General features: G+C 40.3%; 1 long non-coding RNA gene across 1 annotated transcript in view; it reads right to left on the bottom strand.

The window, feature by feature from the left end:
- LOC308566976 overlaps positions 1-12,394 on the bottom strand; it is a 179,668-nt gene that overhangs the window by 153,038 nt on the left and 14,236 nt on the right. The window contains exon 2 of the long non-coding RNA XR_014000250.1: positions 2,451-2,556. This is a non-coding gene — a long non-coding RNA (uncharacterized lncRNA). The remainder of the gene's footprint in view (positions 1-2,450; positions 2,557-12,394) is intronic.

Consider the following 12,394-nt stretch of genomic DNA (forward strand, 5'->3'; position numbering starts at 1 on the left):
CTGAGTACCCTCTACCCCCGTCTTCAGTTCAAGTCAACAAACGAGGCCCTGGGGACACAAATATGAATAGGATATAGTCCCTGATCTTGAGACACGTACATACTTGTGGGGGCACAGAAATACAGACTACTGTCCTGTTTACAAAACGCATGGCTATGTATTTTCACATGATTTTTTATACCCAAGGTATAGAAGAGAAACTGAGAGGTTAAGTGTCTTGCACAAGATCACTCCACTAGTGAGTAGATTTGTAACAAGAATCGAGTTCTGCTGACCCAACCCAGGGCCCATTCTGCCACATGCAATGTTCTAGCATGACACTGTTTCCCCGCGTCTGTGATACGGGAGAAATCACACTCATTGAAAAGGCCCTTAGCCAGTGAGATGGAATGAGGCATTGGTAGCATCATGGAATAAAGGCTTTGAAAAGCACCTGTAAATGGTTAGGGAAATATTTTTCTTCTCATTAATTATAATTTTCCAGCTACAAAAGAGAATTTGATGCCACTTTCAACAAGCCATAATGCCATATTTTTTAAAAGGTTAAAAGAACAAGATAATGAAGGGAAACAGATGAAAACCCTGTTTCAGAAAATCGAGGTTCAGATGGGAACAAATCTTAGCTCTGAGCTTCCTGAGAGGCCAGGCAAACTGGGAAGTGACCAGGTTCTTGTTATTTATAAAAAGAGGCATACTAATTTTAAGTTTAGCATATATCATCACCATTTGGTCTCTAATTTCTGAATCACATAGAAAAATTGGTATGCTTTTTTATTGACGATTTTATTGATTTTTAGAGAGAGAGGAAGGAAGAGGGGGAGAGAGAGAAACATAAATCAGCTGCCTCCCATATGTCCCCTACCAGGGATTGAGACCAGAAACTGGGGCATGTGCCCTTATAGAATCGAACCCTCGCCCGGCCGGGCGTGGCTCAGCGGTTGAGCATCGACCTGGGATCCAGGCGATTGGGGTTCGATTCCCGGTCAGGGCACATGCCCAGGTTGCGGGCTCAATCAATGACTCTCTCATCATTGATGTTTCTATCTCTCTCTCTCCCTCTCCTTTCCTCTCTCTGAAATCAATAAAAGATATATTAAAAAAAAAAAAAAAAGTTTAAAAAAAAAAAAGAATGGAACCCTCAATCTTTCCATGCATGGGATGACACTCAACCAACTGAACCACACCAGCCAGGGTGAAAATCAGTATTCTTATGGAAAACATCGATTTGAAAGTACAGCATTTTATAAAGATAAAAGCTGATTTGTTGTATCTGTAAACTCTGTGGTTGCTCAGAAGACTTGGAAATGTATAACCCACTGTGAAAATTAATAAACAAAAACTTCATTTAAAATGGAGTCGTGGAGTCAGGAGGCTAGAAGAGAAAACACACACACACACACACACACACATCACTCAACACACACTACTGACCCCAAGAAGAGGAGGGGTACTTTGCATCTTCACAGTAAGTGGTATTTTTCTACTTCAGAAGGAGGAAGAAAGAATTCTCCCTCCCCCAGTACCAGCCCAGCCAATGGGAGAGAGACTGCCATAGCTCAGCCAATGAAAAGTCAATATACTACTTCGAACTTTCAGTTTCCTCCAATGGACTCTCTATTTACCAAAGCCCCGCCCAAGTCCATAAAAGAGCTTTCACCTCCTTTGTTTCTCTGGACTTGCATGTGGTTTGCCATTAAACCGCATGTCCCGAATTGCAGTTCTTTACTGTTTCAAAAACAAATCATTTTGCTGAAGAAATATCTGGCTATTTGTGAGAGGTCAACAATACTGTCTAGCACATAGTGACAATGTCAATGGTTTGGCATGTTCTATAAAGGAAAATGGGAGAATCAGCATCCAGTGAGAAGGGTTGTGCAGCAGAGCACGGGAACTGTAATTTTGAGGAGAGGGTGAGCAAAGAGTTGCTCTCTTCATAAACAGTACACATTTAAGTTCTTAACTGGGTGAACTATAGCCAAAATGGTACACCAAACACAAGATGACATTTAACGGCTATGAGGACACTTCATCATTTATTCATTCACTTCAACAAACTGCTGCTGAGTGTCCACAGAGTAGACATCTATGCACTGTCCTTAGGGATGGAGACAGAGCGGTGACCAAAACAGACAAATACCCCTGCCTTCACCAAGCTCTCTTGGGGCAAAGCACAGTATGTTGCACAGATTAAAGACGGATGTGTACACTGCTTGTGAGAGAGCTGGAGTTCTTACTGCCAGACTGTATGCTAAGTCAGTCCTCCTAAAGTGTCTACAGCCCTGTGTTACTATAGACCTTGAAACAGATGCTTGGCTTTTGTCACAAAACTATCTAGAGCACAGGAGCAGCTAGGAAAGGGAGGAGCAGACACCAATCCTCAGGGCCACAGAACAGGGCTGAGGCCGGGTTCTCACCTTTTTAAGTTCATAAGGAACAGAGAGTGGACCTACCTTCTGCTGCAGAAGTAGCTAGAGAGCGCAGTCTTTGGTTTCACACAGTGGTCCTCTTCTGTTCCAGAAATGGCCTTAAGAAGCAGCTGGAAGAAGAAAAGAAAAGCTAGAAAAGAACAGCATAGAAAAAGCTGTTAGACAAAAGTAAAGAGGGGTTTTTAAGATGCATACAGGCATTTATTCAACCAATATTTATTAAATCTTCACTACCTACGCAAAAGCATTACGCAAGGTACTAGAGAAACTGGGCACAGGGAGTGGGAGCTGGGGGGCGGGGGGTCCTGTCTCATATCTTTTACATTCTAGAGAGTCAGACATTGAACAAGTAATTAACTAATTAAAATTAGAATGACTAGAAAGAACTATTGGAGGCTATAGTGTCGAAGATGCCAGAAACCCTTTTAACATAATCCCACTCACCTCTCTCTCAATCGCTCCTCTCTCAGACACATGCGAGCACACACACACACACACACACACACACACACACACAGGCTTACACAGCTATGATGTAATCAGGCACCTCTGGTCTCCCTCTTTCAGAGAGACTACTTTGGGGCTGGAAATGCTAAGGATGCTTTTCCTTCTGGTTTTTAGGCCAAAAGGCTGCAACCCTGGTAAGTCCCTCTGCCATCATCCCTACTGTGAGCTAAGATGAAGCCGGGTCTAGAGGAAAAACGGGTACCTAGATTGGTTACATCTTCAAATGTCTTCTAGATCTTCAAGTTTATGGTTGTGCTTGTCCTATATGTACTGAATTAGCACGTACAGACCTCAAATATGAACTTAGCAGAGAGCGCAGTATCCAAAATGAAATGACAGCTTTCCATTGGACTGTGTGCTTACCTATAGCCGCTCAGTGTCAAGTATCGAAGTTAAGCTTAACTACATAATAGCAGATGTAAAGGCTAAAATTGAAAAATTAAAACACAGAGTCTGCATATGCTGAACTTTGGCTATCTAATTATATTCATCAATAATGTCAAATTGGAAGAAAGCATTAAAAACCAAGGAACATTATTTTAGACAAAACATTGAGCTAGGCAGATTTTAAAACTGTTTAGTTACATAAGCACAATATGTTTGTGGTAGATAAAAATTAAAAATTATAGACAAGTACATAAAAGAAGGTAAAAATATAGCCATTTTAAATAACCTTCCAAAGCACCAAAGCACCTTCCATGGGATGGCTGTTTCAAAATGCATTTAGCCATTTCTCTAGTGTTGGGCATTTATGTTTTTTCTAATCTTTATTAACACAAACATTTTAGTGAACACCTTTATACATATATCTCTGCACATATCTCTCATTGTTTTCTTGTGAAAAACTCTTAGAAGTGGAATTTCTTAGTTGGATGGTACTCAGATGGTTAAAATTAGAATTAAAGCAAATACTAAATTTCAAAGTCACGTTACTTTTTTTTTTAAGTGCTGACAACACCTTTGAACTCAGGAAGCATACAGAAATGGAAAGAAAACAGTCTTTATTTCTATATGAAAGTCAATAATAATATTACATAAATATCATTTCTAGACTCTAACATGTCTTAAAACCTCACCAAATACTGACAGCAATACCATATAGTTATAGACACTTCTCAGAGAGCAAGTCTTTTTTTGATGATTAAATACAAGAAATATGGTAACTGATTGTTTCATTTCTGAATTTAAAAATGCTGAAAAGAAAACCAATCACACCAAACATATACAATATTTTTATCTCTACACAATTGCATTACACACAACAGGAGGATACTGGACTGAAAAATGTTTTCTTTGTCCATTAGCAAAGCATAATCTCTCGGGTCCTTAGTTCTGAGGAAAAACACACAAGAGCTAGGGTTTCCAGATTTTTTTAATTTAATAGACTGATTAAAAATTAAAAAACAAAACAAAATTGTACTAGCACATCATTCATAAGTAACCGTAAAATGGGAGGGAGACACAATCTCTGAAGTAGAAAGCACCAATAAACCAAGTGCATTTAACCTGATTTTTTAAAAAGTCTGCTCCATTGCTCATATTTTTCTTATTTTGCATTGGTCTGTGAAAAATTGCACTAATTCACAGACTTGACTGAAAACAACCTCTCTTGATAACTCTTAAGTCTTTTCTAGTTCTAAAGTGCTATGATTTTTGTGATTCTAAATTTTATGTTCTATGTTTTGTTTTTAAAAAGTGATTTGTGAGGAATTTTAAAATTCAGTCTCTCATACTTTTTTGAGGCTGCTAACAAGTGGATCCCAGAAAGAGGGTGTGGGCATTTTACAGTCCAAAAGCCACTGGTGAGGGCCTCCTATGGCCAGGCCTAGGCTATGCAATAGGGACACAGAGACTCAAAACACAGCTTCTGCCCTCAGGAGGTTCTCACTGAGATACTAAAATAACATGGCAGAAGGGTACAAAAGGTTATATAACATGGGAGGTATGCCTGGAGCATGGAGCACTTGGAGCAGCACCCTTCCCAGACTGGGGTGGAGATGGCTCCTGGGCCAGATATTCTGGAGGTGAGTCTTAAAGGACAGCACCAGTGTTAGGAGCTGAGGATATCTGGATGCCTTCTGGGAAAATGAGCATCCTGTGTAAAGCTAATATGTATCAGAAATCATGGCAAATCCCCTCAATTAAGTTCTGCTCCTCGGCTTTGCCCCAGGAAGTCATGATTTTGACCACAGTGGGGTTCGCACCTGGACTATATCTCAGGACATCAAGACTGGTGTCTCAGGGGAGGCCACCTCCTCTGCCCTGTCACCAGTCAGTCCTCTCACTGCCAGCATTTCCTGGGAGAATGACCAGAAGGAAGTCCATTGTTGGCAGCCACAAGAGAAAGTTCTAGAAAGAGGGCTGAGCTTGTCTCCCCTCCACTCCCCCTTGACAATCTTGAGCATAGAGAGGTACATGAAGTTCTAGGTCCCTATTCCCAAGTAAAGAGCGAGGGGCCAACACAGGAGAAATGCCACATCACCTTCACAGAGGACTTTGTGGCCAGGACTTGGAGAAGGAAGTAGCCTTTGACCTGAAGGAGTGGGAGAAGGGTGGGAGGCAGGTCTGAGCTCCACAAACCTGAAGGACAAATTGAAAATCAGATAAAAAAGAAATGTGCAGACACCATCCAGTTAGCCTTCTGGGCCACCGTCTGGTCCAGCTTGTAATAGGACAGCTGCGGGGTTTGCATTGCTGGGTGGCAGCCTCTATTTAGCCCAAGGCTCCTTTTCCCTGCTGGCTGGTGGGCTTCTCTGCTCTTAAGGTGGCATATACTCATCCACCTTGGTTCCCCCACATAATCAGGGGGACAAGCCAAACTGCCTCCATGGGGCACTGCCCCATGTCCCTCAGTTTGCTTGTGCTAGAGCTGGACACACCACAGCAGAGCCTAGGGATCACACTGCATCAGCCCAAGGAGTCCCCAGACCACTAAATCCATGGTTGTTCTAGCCTGTCCCTGGGCCGGAAGCTGCGTGCCTGTCCAGACCAGAGCCTGGGTGGGGTGCTACCAGGGCTGCCTCTATGGTGGCTTCCCTTAGTATTTCTGTAGCTGTCCACAGGGTTGGTGGCGAACCGTAACAACCTGTTTTGTTAAATGAACAGGAAGATCCCACTGTCTGAGTGAACCAACAGTCCTGCTTTCAGCCACCAATTGCACAAGACACCCAGCACTAACAGTCCTGCTGCTATGAACAAGGGATCCTTTGAAAGCATCCACCCTTTCGTGCCTTGCTGGGGAACACCAGTGACACAGAAGCATGTGTGGATGTTCAGGGGTTTGCACTGGAGAATGGGAGGGGAGGGGCCCGTGGACTTTTTGTAAGCTTTCAACTCAATATGGAAAATTAAATTAAATTAAATTACAAATTTTTAAAAATATGTCTTTGATTTTAGAGAGAGGAAGGGAGAGAGATAGATAGAAACATCAATGATGAGAGAGTCATTGATCGGTTGCCTCCTGCATGCCCCCCACTGGGGATGGAGCCCACAACCCAGGCATGTGCCCTGACCGGGAATAGAACCTCGATATCTTGGATCATAGGTCGATGCTCAACCTCTGAGCCATGCAGGCTGGGCTAAATTAAAAATTTAAAAAAAATAAGTTCCATTCTCCAGGGTTAATCACTATTATGAGTTTCATGTAAATCCATGTATATATTTTCTAAATATATACAAAAGCATTTATATATAACAAATATTTTTGTGAAATCTCTAATAGAGAATATATTGTGCTACATATGTTGGTCTGCAACTTGCCCCTTTCACTTAGTTTATTGTCAGTACAGAAGAATCTCATTTTTCTAGACTACATAGTATTCCACTGTATGATGCAGGTATGCTTCAAACGCATTAACCATTTCCCTGTCGGCAGTCGTTTAGGCAGTTCCCAATTTTCCAGTCATCGCTGCAGTGTAAGTCCTTGGCCATTTACACACCTGTTTATTTTCCTGAAGGGTCATTTCTTAGATTGGAATCAGGCGGTTAAAGGACCGAGGCATTTGAGGGTTGAAAGCTACTCCTCAGTCTCTCTCTAAAGGCTTCCGTTTCATCCTCATCGGGTCTGCAAGCAAGTCTCTCCCCCGCTCCCCCCTCCCCCCCCCCCCCCCCCCCCCGCCCGGCGGGTGTTAGCAAGCTTCTGGATCTTCGCCGTCTGACAGATGGAAGACCATGCCTCAGAGTTGCCTCAGCTATTGAGCTTGACCATCTTTCATATATTTATTGGCTAAAGATATCTGTTTTTGTCTATGAATTGCCTCTTTACAAACTCTACAGGTCAGAGATTCTTAATCTGGGGCCCCAGGGCCCTTGATATATGACATGAAATTAAATGTGTGTATTAAATGTGTATTCATTCTCAGGGTAAGAACCAAGGAACATCAAGCGCCACTTGTCTTAAACTCTGCAGCTGAGAGAAGCATGTGGAAAGAAAGAAGCAGAGCTAGAGGGGAGGAGTAAAAAGAACGAGGTCAGAGTTCTGTGACACACACACACAACACACACACAACATGCACACACAACACACAACACACACAACACATACAACACACACACACTTTTATCATTTACCTTCATCTACACAAGGCCCTTCCAGTAGCACTCCCTCATTTCCCTCCCCCCAGAAGGCCCCCAGCCACATAGGGGCTACCAGGTCATTATAGACTGAGCTCACTTCTTACTAATATTTGTAAACGTATCACAGAGAATGCTGACAAACAACTCAAGACACTTCTTTATTTATATTTTGCCTCATAGAAACATTCAAAAACCTTATACAAACAAGCTATAACCTATTTATTTGAAAGCACAGAAAAGCCATTAACTTCAATTTTATCTCCTAAATATTTCTCTAACTTACCCACGTCTCTTCGCCTCCACTCCAAACACATCTTGCTTTGACCACCGCAGCACTCTCCTCACTTACCTCCCGTACCTCTCTGCCACACTCCCTAATTCACTGTTCACACTTTAGCCTAAGCTATCTTTTCATTTCAACATCCCCCAGTTTACAACCCTCTCGTAGCTCCCCTCTGCTCTGGGGCTAAAGAGCCAACCCTTTCACGTGTGGGCCCACCTGGAGCTCCCTGACCCGAGCTGCCCACCTGCTCTCCACCTACCTCTTCTGTTATGCTAAGCACCTCTTCCGTCAACCAGGCTCCAGCCACACCTGGAACACTCAGGCATTCTCTCTCCCACTCTGAGACCTTTGTAATTCTTTTTCTTCTGCTTGAATGCACTCTATCCCACTCTGTTTCTTTGAGTTAACTTCTACTCAGCTTAAAAATAATTTCTCTAACCTCCCAGGCCAAGTCATGTGCTGCTCTTTTACACTTTCCTGGCACCCTCCACTTTTTTTTCTTAGCAGTTATCCCAATTACAATTACATAGTTCATTAACATCTGCATCCACTCTGGCAGATGAGCTCCGTGAAGGCAGAAATAGGATCTGTTCTGTTCTCTGAAATTCCAGTGTCCAGACCAGGGCTGACACAGAGCAGGTAATCAATAAATACTGTTGCAGGGAAGGAGGAAAAAGGTGCTACTATAAATGGTCCCCTGTAGGCCTTTATTTTCCTCTACACTTTCCTTCAAATATGAGTAGATACTAATTATGTCCTGGATACAGAAGATTTGCTAACTTATTCAGGTCATTCCAATTATTTATCAGGAACCTATTGTGTATGTACTAGGCACTTTTCCAAGAGCTAAGGGGGACATCACAGAAGACAAAGTAGACAAATCCTATCCTTCCTAGGAGGAAACACATAGTAAACACAATAAATGAGTAAATTATGCAGTATATAAAGTATGTAGTATACAAGGTGAAAAGTGCTATGGAGAAATAAAGCAGGGCAAGTTGGATGGGAAGAGAGGAGAAGAGGGAGGTAGTTCCATTCATTGTATGCTAAAAAATTAGGTTGGGGAGACCAAAATAGAGGGGGGGTGAGTACACTCATGAAGTTTAAAATAAATTTGAGAAATACATAGATACTGCTACATACCAGCCTTGGTACTGGGTAGACCTGTGAGTGAGCTGCACTGAACAGTCCACAGTGGGTTTGCAGTAGCTCCTCCCACTCTAAGTGCTTCAACATCTTCCTCAAAAACCTCATACATTTAAATGTTACTCTTTTCCTCTGAACCCTCTCCTCCTCCCTGGCAAAGTTAATGGATCTTTCTTCCACGTTCCTAGGACCTTTCAGTGATCTCTGTACTATATCGTTCTTCTCCCTGTGCTGACATGCTTTGTCTTTGTATGCATCAGCCCCACTAGAACACACAAACTCTTCAAGGACAGGGACCATCTCAACGCCCAGCATCTGATGATTTCCAGCACTTGGTAATATAGAAAGTGCTCAAAGTATATGAATGAAAGAATGGATAATAAATGAATGAACAGAGTTGGAATGAATGTTGCTATGACTGCATCCTGCCTTGACACCTAAGTTCTCCAGAAATTCTCCATATTAATGTATGATAATCTTCCACTTCTGGCTCCCAGGAATATTGGAATGGTCAGATAAGTACATTGTTTCCATTCTTCTTGCTTTAACTTATCTGGTCTATATATTTAAAGTAGTTTTCTTCTACAGAGCATGTACTAGAATCTTACTTTTTTATCTAGTCTGACAATATCTGAATTTTAATTGGATCCTCTAGACCATTTATATTTAATATAATTATCAATATGGTTGAGTTAAATCTACCATTTACTATTGGCTTTCTATTTATCTCATCCTTTCTTGTTACTTTTTTATTCTCTTCCTGTTTCTTTTAAATTAATTGGTACTTTTTACTATTCCATTTTATCTCCACTACTTCTAGCCACCTCAGAATCACCAAATTCTGACCTCCATCTCATCAACTCAGTTTGGGTTCCCCCTTTCTGGGTCTGCAGTCTAGAAATCGCTTCCAGAAAGGCAGGGCAATTGTGAAACTCATTTTGTTTCTCATATCTCAGTCCTATGCAGACTGTTGTTTCATATTTTATCCAGCTTTCTAAATATTTTTCATGGGTGGTTAAGGCTAGCCCTTGTTACTCCATCATGCCTTGAAGGGGAAATCCCCTCTACTAACCTCTTGATAGGTGAAATTTTCTGGATTGTACATTCTGGCTCTTTAGACTTTCCGAAAGAGATTTGTTAATTCTGACTGTAAGTGTAAAACCTTTCCTGGTGAGTTTGCCTAAGTAGTTGATGATACACTATATTACTGTGGACCTGGACTTCTTGTGTCCAGGTTATGACAGGAAGGACAGAGATGACTTTATAGGAGAATCTAAAAGCAGGTTAATCTTGGCCTGTGCACTTCTGAATTCATTTGTGCATTTATATCAGAAGTAAATAAGATACTAGTAAGCCCAGAAAGCGTGTGCCTCTTTTAAAAACATGTAAAAAGTTTATGAAGTGATTAGCATCAGCTCCAGATACAGAGAACTGTTTCCCTCCAGGAGTTTAATAATTAAGAAAGAACCAATCAAAATATAGATAGGTAACAGACCAGATAGATGGATGATTGATAGATAGATGATAGAGATAGATAGATGATAGGTGATAGATAGATAGATAGATAGATAGATAGATAGATAGATAGATAGATAGATAGATAGATAATAGATAGATGATAGATGATAGATAGATAGATAGATAGATAGATAGATAGATAGATAGATAGATAGATAGATAGATAGATAGAGATAGGTGATAGATAAATATAGATAGATAGATGATAGAGATAGATGATAGATAGATAGATAGATAGATAGATAGATAGATGATAGATAGATGATAGATAGATGATAGATAGATAGATATAGATATAGATATAGATATAGATATAGATATAGATATAGATATAGATATAGATATAGATATAGATATAGATATAGATGATATAGATATAGATATAAAAAGGTTTATATTAGTGGCATTTCTTTATTAAGGGATGAAACTCCAAGTCATTGACAAAAAAAAATCATTTTCTTGTGCCTGATTAGAAAAATTTCAGAAAAATGTGGGGAAAGAACCCATTTGTTAAAAATAGGATGAGGAATGATAGCTTAGCCAAAGGTGAGGGAAGTGACAGAAAGGGCTAGGAAGAGCATGAGTCAAAAATAGGAGATTCCAGAATCAAATAAAGGGGCAAAAAAAAAAAAAAAAAAAGGCAAAAGCAACAAAAGGAGAAGAGAGAAAAAATGGAAAAGTAAAGGATTTGGGGTACAATAGTGCCAGGTTCATAGTAGATGCTTAATGAAGGTTGGATAAATGATAAATGGAGGATGGATGGATGGATGGATGGATGGATGGATGGATGGATGGATGGATGGATGGAAGGATGGATGGATGGATGGATGGATGGATGGATGGATGGATGGATGGATGGACAATTGGAAGAATATAATAGAAAAGGATAACTGATGGCTGAGGGTAAGAATTCAACCTTACTGTAGACAAAGAAGAAATAATAGAAATAGAGGGGATTGTAGTGTTGGGTTTTGTAGGATGACAATTTGTAACTATTTTAACTGCAAATAAGCTTTCCTAGCCAACTCACTTCCTTAAAGAGGTCTTTTTCTGACCATTAATGTAAATTAATTCATCTGTTTTTTTCCTTTTCATGGCCCTATATTTTTGCTTTATAATACTTATCACAGTCTGTAAACAAATATTTTTGGTAAGTATTTGTTTAATATCTGTTTTCTCACTAAACTATAGGCTCCATGAGGGAAAGAATTATGTGGTTTTTTTTCTTTGCTAACCACTGTGTCTTCAGGGCCTGGCATAAAGCCTAGCACATATTAAGGTCCTGATAAATATTTGTTAAACAAATAAAATTTAATTTAATTTTTTGCTGTTTATTTAATGCACAAGTAAGTGCATGAATCCATGACTGAATGAAATTGGGACCTGTGGAACTCTAGACCTGTGAGTGGGTTCTATCCAGCCTCATAAAGATTAAAGCCTATTCATCCAAGGAGTGGCTGTGCTGAAATATAAAATGCCCTGGAATTGGAGTCAGAAAGTCTGAGTTTAACACCTATCTCTGCTATTTACTTGTGTTAACTAGGGAAACATAATTTACCCAAGCTTCCATTTTCTGATCTCTTAAATGAGTACACCTCACATGGTTGTTATGAAGCTTGAATTAAAAAGTGCTCAGAATGTCTCAAAGGTTTTTCTCCCGAGAACCCCTCAGGAAGGAGGGGGGTGTGGTTCACATTGAACTGAAGACACACTCAAAACAAAAGCAACGTCTTTGAAATAGATTTCATCTTGAAAGTTCAAACAAATTTTGCATTTTTACCATAATATATACCTACATTGTTTCAATATTTAAATTATGTTTTAAATTATTCACTGGTAATGTACTTAACTTTTTTCCGTAAAATAATTGAATACAACTGATGCTCATAAAAAATGCACCAGTTTATCCTTTGGTGTTCCATATTGATGAGAAACAGGG

This window comes from Miniopterus schreibersii (assembly GCF_964146895.1).
Source record: "Miniopterus schreibersii genome assembly, chromosome: 1".
NCBI classification, from domain to species: Eukaryota; Metazoa; Chordata; class Mammalia; order Chiroptera; family Miniopteridae; genus Miniopterus; species Miniopterus schreibersii.